The 12,535-nt window shown below is 38.3% G+C and overlaps 1 protein-coding gene across 2 annotated transcripts in view; it reads left to right on the top strand.

The window, feature by feature from the left end:
• The first annotated feature begins 3,185 nt into the window (after positions 1-3,185).
• Positions 3,186-12,535, top strand: part of Gogat (glutamate synthase) — an 80,291-nt gene continuing 70,941 nt past the window's right edge. For both annotated transcript variants that reach the window (XM_089736704.1, XM_089736705.1), the window contains exon 1: positions 3,186-3,410. The gene's annotated coding sequence lies outside the window, so the exon portion shown is untranslated. The remainder of the gene's footprint in view (positions 3,411-12,535) is intronic.

Raw genomic sequence — 12,535 nt, 5'->3', positions numbered from 1 at the left:
GGAGATAGTACGCCACCTTGAGGTACACCCGCAGCTAAATCACACCATTTCGAAGTAGCATCATCAGAGCGGACACATTGCGAGCGTCCCCGAAGATAAGATTCAAACCAGGTTAGAGAAAGTGGAGATACATTAAGACATCCAAGGATACTTAGAAGGATGTCAAAGTCTACTGAGTTAAAAGCACTGCTGAAGTCCAATAAGGTCAACACGGTTAGCTGCCCCACAACAATCGCGTGGCGAATGTTGTCAGTGACCTTGAGCAATGCAGTGACCGTGCTGTGGCCTTGGCCGAAACCAGACTGAAAAGAGTTGAGGAGATTGTTTTTATTAAGCTAGATAGTGAGTCTGTCTTTGGACTAAACCCTCCAAGACTTTAGAGAGAATGGGAAGTATTGAGATTGGACGAAACTGAGAAAAAGAGGAAGTATTAGGGACCTTAGGAAGTGGGAGAACATGAGCCTTTCTCCAGCTACTTGGGAATGAGCCTTTTGAGAGAGAGAAGTTAAGAATATATGTAATGATAGGGACAAGCTCATCCACAAGCAGAAGGATCATCTGAAGTTGAATCCCATTCTCACCCACAGCCCTAGTGGAAATAGAAAGGATGGATCTCTTAACGTCACACTCTGTAACCGGAGTGAAAGTAAAACGAGTGCACATGGGTAAAGGCCTTTTGGAAAGTTGCAAAAGTGTAGATGACTTTATACTGTCACTAAGAATAATGGGAGCTTGAGAGAAATGCTTATTTAAAGTGTCGAGGTTAATAGTAAAGGAAATTTCGTTTAAGTGTTTGCCAATTCCTAGTGAATTCAGGAATTTCCAGATTTGGCATGTGTTCAGACCTTCTAGGGAGCTATGAATATGGCGTCTTTTGGCATCTGTTCACATCCGATTGCAACGATTACGAAGTTTCTTGTAAGTTGTAAGATTGTCTTCCGTTGGGAGCTTTCTGTATCTGCGTTTAGCCTTATCTCTCCTAGCCATCATCCGCCTAATTGAGTCGGATAACCATGGTGAGGGTAACTGTTTAACTCTGACACGTCTGATGGGAGCATGTTTATCATAAAGAAGCGAGATATTGATGTGAAACATCTATAGCCGCACGTAAAACCGATTTCTGGCGTGGCGACACATGCCGTGGCGACGCGTCGCCATGCGCAATCGACTGTGCGATTCTCTCCCACTCGATCCGGCGTTAAGCCATCTCTCTCGCTACACTGAGCTCGGATACCTATAGTGTATACTCCGTAGTGTATACAGTGTTGTTTACTACAGTACACATAACCTGTGTTTTACTTGAAAACAAATAATTTTTTCGTATTATTTTATTTTATCATTAGGACATAATATTTAGTTCCTATCACAATCTGTTCTTTTCTGCATATTACTTTTACAAAATAATGTCGATGTTTCACATCTGCCAGGCGTCCCGTGACGGCTCACATTTTTTTTTTATCTTACAAAAAGCTAAAAAAAAGCTCATAAGCAGTTTGATGTGAGAAAAGTAATATGATCTGTGGTGGGTTAAGTTGGTAACGGTTGGTTAGTATTGCATATAAAAATTGGCGTCCTTATTATTTAACTCTTGTGAGACGTGATTAATTGATTTCAATTTATTTTGCATCCTAATCAAACAACATAGCAAACAAAATGAAATGCTGTATAGTGGCCTTAAATAGCAGGATTAAATTCCGTCCCGTAAATAAAACTAAAATTATCTAAACAATAAAAAAAATGGTGCGCGTGCAGCTTGGTACTCGCGAAAGAAGTTGAACTTCTTTTGCGGTGTGCAGTATTGTGATTTTCTTCATTTTTCATCCTTAAATCATATTTGTCTTTTAATAGGCAATATTTGTATAAGAGAAACGACCTAGCTCGCGTTGTTCTTTCTCTCTCTCCACGGTCGAGTGGTTCGCGAGACATTCTGTCTATTTTCTCACTCTCGCTTCTGCTAAATTTTATCTTTTCTATCTAGCGGTAATAAATCTGTTGCGAGCTAAGTTTTACTCTCAACGCGCTTACAGAAATTTACACTTTAAAATTCAAAATTCAAATCCAACATGATGATGGTACTTACATTAAAGTGTGTGTTACAAATGTTGATCAGTATTTTCACAACACATATAGAATTCCGAACGAGTCCTTAAATTTTACTAAATAATATTTTTAAAACAAAAAAACATAAAATAAATTTACATTCTGCCAGAGAAGTATGGTGAGAAACATCTTGAAAATAAAAAAAATTCAAAAGATCTGCCACACTGATTTAAGATTAAAAACTAAAGCCATCGACGCTTTCAGCTATTTCCAAAAACTTAAATGGCGATGGGCTGGACATGTTGCGAGACTTAGCGATAATCGCTGGACTAAAAAGACAACAACACCGGTAGATCCACTAGAACAGAGAAAAAGAGGAAGACCAAACGCACGCTCAGTAGACATCATAAAAGTAGCAGGCATTGAATGACCGCAAGCGGCACAGAAAGGAGAATACTGGTCATCTCTGGAGGCCTAAACCTTCCATTGAGAGGGTTTTTGCTAACAAAACTATAATTATATATATTGAATTGTACCATGACGTACAAGCAAGATATAAAAGGCTTTTTTATATTTATTTATTTATGTATTCTTATATATAATATAATATCATAAATATAACTTGTCAGTAACTATGAAAATGCATAATGCATTGCAAAACGAAAAAGAGCCAGGAAGTGTCTTCTCGGTTTCATCCAAAATATACATTGACATTTCAGTAAAATCCTTCCAGCTAATTAATACGATTTCTCATTTTAGTTTATCTCATCGCGTTTCACTCTTTTCAATTTTATTTTATTTCATCCAATTATCATTTTCACATAAATCAATTTAAGTTCATTCCGCATTTTTCACATTTTATAGAACAAATTACTATAACAAGTACATTGTAGTAAAATAATAAACGAAGATATGTGTAAAATCAACGTTAAGAATACTGGTTTTGTAAAATCTGACTGCTAAAATGAAAACCAGTTGGAAAAGCAACGTGATATTATTTTCAAATCGATTTTTTAAAGATGGAACGACAAAGACTCGATCTCACAATATGAAAATTTAGTATCATAGTCTGTGGCCACTGGCATATTATCTATGCTGTGTTGACAACTTTGACAGGAATAAAGACAGGGTTCACATTTCATCAAAAATACTGTAACAGTAAATCGCGCAGCGCTGGTCAGTGTAGTCGTCTGTAGAAAGGTCACTACATGTAACCGGTGGATTGTGGTTTTAGTGTCTTCATTTCACAACTTAATACTTACTCTGCAAATCTAGTATTAAAATACAAAAAACCTTACCTGTGAAAGTGAAAACGTTGCTTAGTGCTATTTTCGAGTTACGCTTTATTATTTTATCGAACTTACTTTGAGGTGAGGTTTTTTTACATTTTTGTGTAATTGATATTACCCGATAAATCTGACAAGACAACTATTTTGGAAAATAATTTGTAATTTGCGCACATGTAATGCTTAAAACCATAGCCCAAGAGCATGTCCTTCAATAAATGATAATTAAGCTTTTGGAAAACAATTCTCAATAGTTCACCTCAACAAACATTTAAATAAAATGTTGTGTATAATCTTAATTATATTTTAACTAAATTAAACACAACCGGTAAATGATCAGGATACCCCAGCCTAATTTTCCTGCCCCAAAATTTCCCAATGATTTCATTGCACGTTTTTGTGGTAAGCAAGTAGTTCACATTATATAGGCACATTAAATTTTTACACATTACAAACACTTACATTAAATTTCGATAGCATTACGTTATTCAATTTCAGTTTTTTTTATCATAAAACAATTTGAAACAACTACCTACTTAAAATAAATGAAAATAAAATGTTATTTTCCACTTACTGAATTTTAGTTGTAGTCTAAGAGGTAAAAATGTCTAAAATTGTAACATTATTCACAGATTAGATGTAAAAACGGCATGGTTTTACTGTTATACCCTTTTTACTGTACCACAGTTGAGAGAGTGTTCATTTTCTCAAAAATATTTGATGTCTAGAGTTTATTTATACTTGTCAATAAAATAATTGGGGACTTTTTAATTAGAACCATTTGAAAGTGGAACATAACTGTGTCCAGACGAAATCAAAAACACCTAATCCTGTTCTTAAATGATAAGCTCATAAAATAGATTTACAACATGTCCTCAATCATTCTGGTACTAAACAAACTAATTGGGTTAACAAGCAATAATGACAGTGATAAATTAATGTAGTATGGTTGGTGAAAAAATTTCTGCAATTCTTTTTATAAATTCAATGTTCTAGAGATAATCTTCAAATTGAAATGTGAAGTGAAAGAAATATAATACATACTTGGTTCATGAGAAAAAATTTACATATTTAATTTTTAAATTAGTTATAGATAGTAATATCATTTAAAATCTTAGTTTATTGTATGTACTTTCTGTTGATGGAGCATAAAAATTACAATACCTATATACATTCAACATAATAAGGAAAAAAATAGTTGATAGTAATTATAAAAATAAATTTCTACAATTTTTATTCCATTTAGATTTGAACTCAGCAAGCTGCCACTTACAATATTGTATTTCCACATTCTTAAAACTAGTATGTATGACATTTTTGAATCAGTTAACGGCAGTTTAATGGTACCTGTCTGATTTTTATTTTCCATCCCATAAATGAAAGATTGAACTCATGGACCATCTGGTGTTGTTTTTACTGAAATCTACAGACATCATAATGTTGATGCTGCTTCACACAGTAAGACTTCAGGAGAAAGTGTTTCTTTTTCTCCCCTACCTAATTGTTGGTAGACTAAGAGGCTATTCCGACTTCGCAAGGGCCGGTATGAATGAACCGAAATAAGAGAATTTCTAATACTAGACCGAGCAGGCTTTGCAGAATCGGAAACACGACCCACTGAAAAGTTCCGGCAAGAAACTCAGTGGGTTGTCTATTGTGCAAGTTCACACGTCAAACACTTCATTGTAGTCAACAAGTTCGATAACAATGTCAACCAGGGCTTAAAGAGCCTAAAAATTTGTTAATATATTCCTCTAAATATTTGTCGGCTGATGCTGGAGGGTAGTCATTATCCGCCGATACGGTTATCTGGTCACCAGGTTGTTGCTGAGCGGAGGCGGCGTGTGATCCCACTTCTGATGACGGAGAAGGGACCGCCGTAGTGTTTTTAAAAAGTGTGACGTCAGCCTTGCGACGTCACGGTCATTAATTTGTTGACGAATGACTCATGTTTGGGTTTCCGAAACAAAACTTCACGAGAACTTCACGAAAACTTCGTATATTGCACGAGAAGCATAACAACGTTACAGAGATATCCGTACAGTACAACGGCTCGGACACGAATCAATCAGTGCTAGACAGCACGGCCGTATTTATGGGGCTTCGTACCCGTGAGCGTGTTGACACGTTTTAAACACGTGAGCGTGTTTACACGTTTTTCAAACACGTGAGCGGGTTTACACGTTTTTCAAACACGTGAGCGGGTTTACACGTTTTTCAAACACGTTTTAAAGTATTGAAATTACAATAAAAGGAACTGTTTAACATCAATTTCTTATCACAGAGTAATTAGTTGATGATCAGTAGGTAAATAGTCATATTTGCGCCGACACGGCCATACTGACAGGCGGTGCGCGCTCTGCACCAGCCGCCCATGTATGGTGTATCACCAGAGAGTTCTTGGAGTCCATCTGAAACAATGGAATGTCTGTTTCTGAGATTGGTATCTGTGTACCTTTTTATGTTACTTTGAAAGTAACTTATTTTGTGTAGTTTTATATTGTGACGTACACTGTGGTACTATGTAGTGGACGTACACTGTGGTACTTATGTAGTGGACGTACACTGTGGTACTTATGTAGTGGACGTACACTGTGGTACTTATGTAGTGGACGTACACTGTGGTACTTATGTAGTGGACGTACACTGTGGTACTTATGTAGTGGACGTACACTGTGGTACTTATGTAGTGGACGTACACTGTGGTACTTATGTAGTGGACGTACACTGTGGTACTTATGTAGTGGACGTATACTGTGGTACTTATGTAGTGAGCGTAATTTTATTAATCAAAAATAAAAACTTATCCTTATGCCGATTGTTGATTTTGTTGTTCGACCATCCTGGTTTGTGAAGTAGATGGTAGAGGTTCATCGGCTGATGTCAGGATGGCCGTGTCGGCTGATGCTGGAGGGTAGTCATTATCCGCCGATACGGTTATCTGGTCACCAGGTTGTTGCTGAGCGGAGGCGGCGTGTGATCCCACTTCTGATGACGAGGGGTTTGGTCCAGAGGAACTTTTAAAAGCAGTGACGTCAGCATTGCTAACTTCACTGCCTTCACTATTCAGCGCACTCATCGCAAACAATAAAACACAACCAGAAAACACTAAACAATTTATTTTACAAGACACCAGAGGGTTCTCAAAATAATAGTTTTATAATCACAATTATAATAAAACAATAGGTAGGTACTCACAAGATATAATACACCAGCTCACCACGTCTTCACCGCCCGGCGCTCGAACAAAAAGTGTTTTAACATTCGTCTATCGTAGTTTCGTGCGCCAGCGAAATTAAACACTAAAAGATGGCGTAGGGCGGCAAAACGTCAACGCACTATTTAAATTGCAACTTCTCTAAATGATTAATTTTAATTACAAAAATAATTCGTAAACTAATTAAACATTTCGAAAGTAATTATGAACAATTGAATTAATTTTTAAATCTTAATCAAAGTTGAAACATCCGGTCTACAAATGGCGACGAATGTTTCAACTGTTAAACAACTCAATAATTTCATCAATTCATTTTAGGTTTTATTCTAACGCAAAACACATTCCAAAAATCATAAAACTAATTAATAACTAAAAACAACCAATTTATTCGACACAATGATTGATTTCATAATCAGAACAATTACATTTGTTAATTATCATGGACTTGCGTCGACATATTCTATAAACTATATATTTATATATGTGTTTACGTATTTGTGTATATGTGTACATACATATATTTACATTTGTGGTTTGTATGTAGTTTTGTGTACGTATTTGTATTTTAATTTATATTTTAATGCACCTACCATTATTTACCTTTGCTTGACTGGTGGAGAATGCCTTAGGCAGTAAGTCCACCATTGTAAATATTACATGAAGTGTAAAATAAATAAATTGTAAAAGCACTAATCTGCAAGATCCGACCAGACATGTTTAAGGTGACGTCGGCTTTGCTTTGTACCGTTGTAGCGGACGGTTTCTTATTTAGATATTTATACTTTCTTTGGATTTGTTAGGAGGAAGATTTTTACAATAAAATAAAATAAAATTATAATGCGACTTTCATGGCTGACAGTTTATTCTTACTGACTTTAGAAACAAAATTTAAAAATTATAAAAATATACTTAAATGACAGCTTTGCAACTAAACTTTTTACTGCGGTTCCGAACATGCCCCCGGATGTTGAAAGGTTTCCTTTCAACCCAAAACTAATCCGCAATCAGGGGACAAATCTTATTAAACGACCTCTTGATGACTTCGCTTGAAGTACGAATGTCTGCGACCCGGTTGACTCCGTCGGACCCTGGATAGACAGCTACTATGCGGCCCAGTCTCCATTTAAGTGGCGGGAGATTGTCTTCCTTCACCACAATCAGGCTGTGAAGCTTCAGCGATGACTGATTGGTGCGCCATTTTGTTCTTTGCTGCAGCTCACTAATGTATTCCTTTGACTATCTGGACTAAGCTCTAACCGCTGGAACCTGGTGAGATGGCTTAGCCGGCAGTCCTTGTACTCAGCAGCAGGCATTGCAGTAAGGGGTTGGCCAATGAGAAAATGCCCAGGAGTAAGCGGTATCATGTCATCGGGATCGCTTGATAGTGGAGTCAGCGGCCGAGAATTCAATATTGCTTCGATTTGCGTTAGGACAGTGATCAATTCCTCATAAGTTAAATTACAATTTCCCAATACTCTGTGCATATGGAATTTAATAGATTTAACCCCCACCTCCCAAAGACCCCCAAAATGAGGAGAGTAAGGTAGACACAGGTGGAAGTTAATACCTTCTTCGATCAAAGCATCAGGCAAAGAATTGCAATTGGATTTTAAGAATGTACCGATTTATACGCACCGACGAATGACGTACCATTGTCCGAATATATATGAGTAGGCTTAACTCTCCGTGATACAAACCGGCGTAGCGCAGAGAGAAAACTATTGCTGGTTAAATCACCTACTAATTCTATATGGATCGCCTTTGTTTTGAAACATACAAAAATCGCGATGGAGACCTTAACGATTCTACAACCTTGACCAAGGCGGTTAACGGACGAGATGGGTCCAGCATAGTCGATGCCTACACACTCGAACGGGCGACCAGGAGTGAGGCGGTGCACAGGTAAATTTCCCATAAGAGGAGTAACTGTTTGTGCTCGCATGCGAATACATCTTATACAATTATGGTAAGTGGCCTTGGCCAAATTGCGACCGCCAATAGGCCAGTGGACTTCTCTTATAGAAGCTAATAATAGTTGGGGCCCAGCGTGCATAAGCCTAATATGTTCAGCCTTGAATACGAGTTTTGTGAGAATGTGAGTGGACTGTAGGATTATAGGATATTTTTTCTCATACGAAAACTCCGACGCGTTTCCAAACTTGCCACCAACACGCATAATTTGAGCGTCATCAAGGAAGACATTGAACTTGTTGAGGGGACTTTTAGGAGATAACGAATGTCCCTGAGTTAGGAGCTTGTATTCGACAAACGAATCAGACTGAGCTTCCTAATAATCAAGTTCAAAGCGTTCTGTAACTCTTTAGAGCTTAAATGACTGATTTATGGATATAGCTTTCTGCATACATGTATTGCATGTAATTTACTAGGCAACATTTTAAGCCAGCCTAACACAATCGTCGAGTCAGTCCAAAAAGTAGTATGCCTGACCTGACCCGGAGTGAATCAATAGCCTTCTCATAGAGGCGCACTCCTACCAGAGCCCCGCAGAGCTCCAACCGAGGGATCGTCGTTAGCTTTAATGGAGCCACTTTACTCTTGGCCATAAGTAACGAGACCTTGATTCGTCCATACACGTTCGCGCTTCGTGCATAAAGGCAAGCACCATAGGCGCTTTGTGACGCATCTGTAAAAATGTGGAGATCCGCGTAAGTATAAGCCTCGCAAACAATAAGGCGAGGGATGCGCAAATTATTTAAAAGCGGAAGGCTTTTAATTATATTAGCCCAAATTTTGGCTATTTCAAATGGGAGCTCTTCGTCCCATGATAACTTATGAACCCATAGCCGCTGCAATAGTATTTTAATAGGAACAATGCAGGGAGAAACTAACCCCATGGGATCAAAAATGCGTGCAGTGACCGAAAGCATAGAGCGTTTCGTAGAAGGCGAGGCTTCACACGAATCGACAGAGAAAGAAAGCTCATCTGTGGCTGTCTGCCAATTGAGGCCTAATGTCTTACACGACTCAAGGGATCCGATATTTAAACTGAGGGACGAACTATCGTCGCACGGATCACCGGTAAGACAGAGTAGAGGATCGTTGGACTTCCACTTGCGCAGAGGCATCCTGGCGGAGGCGAGCTCTGCGGCGGCAACTTTTCCTTAATGTCCAACGTCTCCTGAAATGAGTCAGACCCCGTGAGGAGATCATTCACGTAGAAGTCGTGAATGATGATCTCTGAGATCTTCTTGTCACTGCATTTAAGGCCGATCTGCTTAAGACATTACGGCAAGGTAACTAGAGTTGTCTGTTACTTAAGCAGTCCGCAGATCGTTTTAAGGGTACACGCACACGAAAACAACCATCAGCTAGACGTTTCGTATTTTTAACGAAATGTTCTAAACATTTTCGTTCCTCCTCGGAGTATGATGACTTAAGGCCGACTTCCTTCGGCTGCCAGAACCGCGACAGCAAGTTCTGAGTGTCATTAACGCCGAGATCAAGATCTTGAGAAATGTCTGCAAGTTTTGTAAAGTTGCACATTAGGGGAGCATATCCATGACCATCACTTAGATCCCCGGAAACCACCAACCAGCCAAGTCGAGTTTCCCAGAGGATCGAGATGTTATCTCCCAGATTGATCTTTCGTGTCCCGAGCAGATCCCAAAAGACATTAGATCCAATTATCATGTCAATTTCTGACGCCTTATAAAATTGGGGATCGGCTAAAATAATATTAGCGGGAATATTTAAATGCGAAACATCAAATGAATGGCAAGGCACGTCGTCAGTTATGGACGGCAATACATAACAAAGAAGACATTTGGAATAATTTTCAGTGCGTGAACTGAAAGAAACATAACACATTTTTGAAGTGTTCGTTCTAGTCTTATCGATGCCGAAAATAGGTTTATCTATATCAATATACTTGGCATTCAATAAGCGACCCGTTTTCTCACTAATTATGCAAGACGAACTCGCACAATCCAGAAGAGCACGTATGATGTGCTCGTGACCATTACTATCGACAACTTTAACGAGAGCCGTCGCAAATATACCATCTTTACTAATCTCTGAAGGTGCGGCGGCAGAATGCGTGGCTAACGTTAGGCCGTGGTTACCAGGAGGTTCAGGCTGGACGGCGGAGGTGATTGCCGTAGTGTCACGCTTAGGAGCGGGCTGATTAATTCTCTGTTTATTATTAGAATAGGTGTGCAGAAGCGTATTATGCCTACGCTTACATAAAGTACAACCACCTTTTTTGCAGCGATTCGAATAGTGACCACTACGAAAGCAGTTGTAACACACCTTGAACTGAGGAATTAATTCCCATCTCTGCTCATTATTAAGGCTCAGAAATTTATCGCAATTATAAAGATAATGCTCACCCTTACAGTGTGGGCACGATGTTGTACCGGAACCAGAAATAATACTAGCGCCGTCACTCGACGACGGCTGCGTTCCGGAGACAGAAACTAATGTTTTAATTTTCTGACCTTTAGGCGACTGTGGTGGCTGAACTTGTGTGTGAGGAAGGTTAGGGCGAGTAAATTCCATCGTTTCTAATAGATCGGCCCGGTTACGAATGAAATCGAGAAATATGGACAAAGAAATGGGCTTTTCTTTATCAAGACGACCTTTGCACTCTTCCCATTCACGCAGCGTCTTCTGTTCGAATTTACGACTCATCTTTCGGATGAGAAGAGTGTCCCAATGATCAGTCGGTTCACCCAGCGACTCTAAAGCTCTCAGGCTTTTATTCAGCTGATCTATGAAACGTCTTAAATTAAACGAAGATTCACTCTTTATTGCGTCTACATTAAATAAATTATTAACGTGTGTTTGAATTAATAGGCGCTTATTATCGTACCTCTCACATAACAGCTTCCACGCCACAGAATAGTTGCTGGCAGAGAACTGAATCTCCTGAAGTAGTACAGCAGCAGAGCCTTCTAGCGAGGCCCTGAGGTAGTGGAATTTATTAATTTCTCCTATCGCCTCGTTCGAATGTATAAGACTACTGAAGGTGTCATGGAATTCCAGCCAATTGTTATATGAACCATTAAATTTGGGTAGATTAATGGTAGGTAATTTAACCAGGCGATGATTGCTCACATGAGAACAACTCTCAAAACTATGCGCATCGGTTTGTAACAGTTTAGAATTACGAGAAAGAATCTCCTGAGCCTGTGAAAGGGATTTGTAATAAATCGATTCGAAATCTTCTCTCTCTGTGCTTTGCGAGCTGAAATCGTCAGCGAGGCATTCTATTTTAGTTTGTACTACGTCATATTGTTCAAATAATAATTCGATCTTACCGATTCTTAATTGCAATTCATTTACTTGTTGCTGATTCAACGTACCGCTCAATTCCTCGATGTACTTTCTGAATGTAGTCAATCGGCCTTTTAGACTAGCTCGTTTTTTAACTAACTCCTTTTCTTCTTTCTCACTCATTTCGGAATTATTTGGGCAGAAGCGGGCTAGTTAATCTGGCATTGATAGAAGTTACAATTGAAATAATGAACTATAATGACAACTAAAATGAACTATACAGTCACACTATTATGTACGCACCTATAATTAATAAATAAATAATAATTTTACAAGTGTGAGAGACATAGACTATTACCAAAAAAATGCCAACAAAAACACATTAAACAAACCACATAGTTAACCCAGCTTGTAATATGATAAATATAAATAATCTAAACAAAAAACAGAGTAATGGGTTACACATCACTAATTTGTCCTGAATATCAAACTTTGATCACTTCCCTTATTTCCTGGGTATCTCGGCTCGATGGACCATGTAGCGGACGGTTTCTTATTTAGATATTTATACTTTCTTTGGATTTGTTAGGAGGAAGATTTTTACAATAAAATAAAATAAAATTATAATGCGACTTTCATGGCTGACAGTTTATTCTTACTGACTTTAGAAACAAAATTTAAAAATTATAAAAATATAAATGACAGCTTTGCAACTAAACTTTTTACTGCGGTTCCGAACAACCGTCGCGCGACGCCT

This window comes from Bombyx mandarina, chromosome 22, assembly GCF_030267445.1.
Source record: "Bombyx mandarina strain Sakado chromosome 22, ASM3026744v2".
Lineage (NCBI taxonomy): Eukaryota > Metazoa > Arthropoda > Insecta > Lepidoptera > Bombycidae > Bombyx > Bombyx mandarina.
The sequence above is the reverse complement of the archived record's forward strand: the minus strand, read 5'-3'. Positions and strand labels throughout refer to the sequence as shown.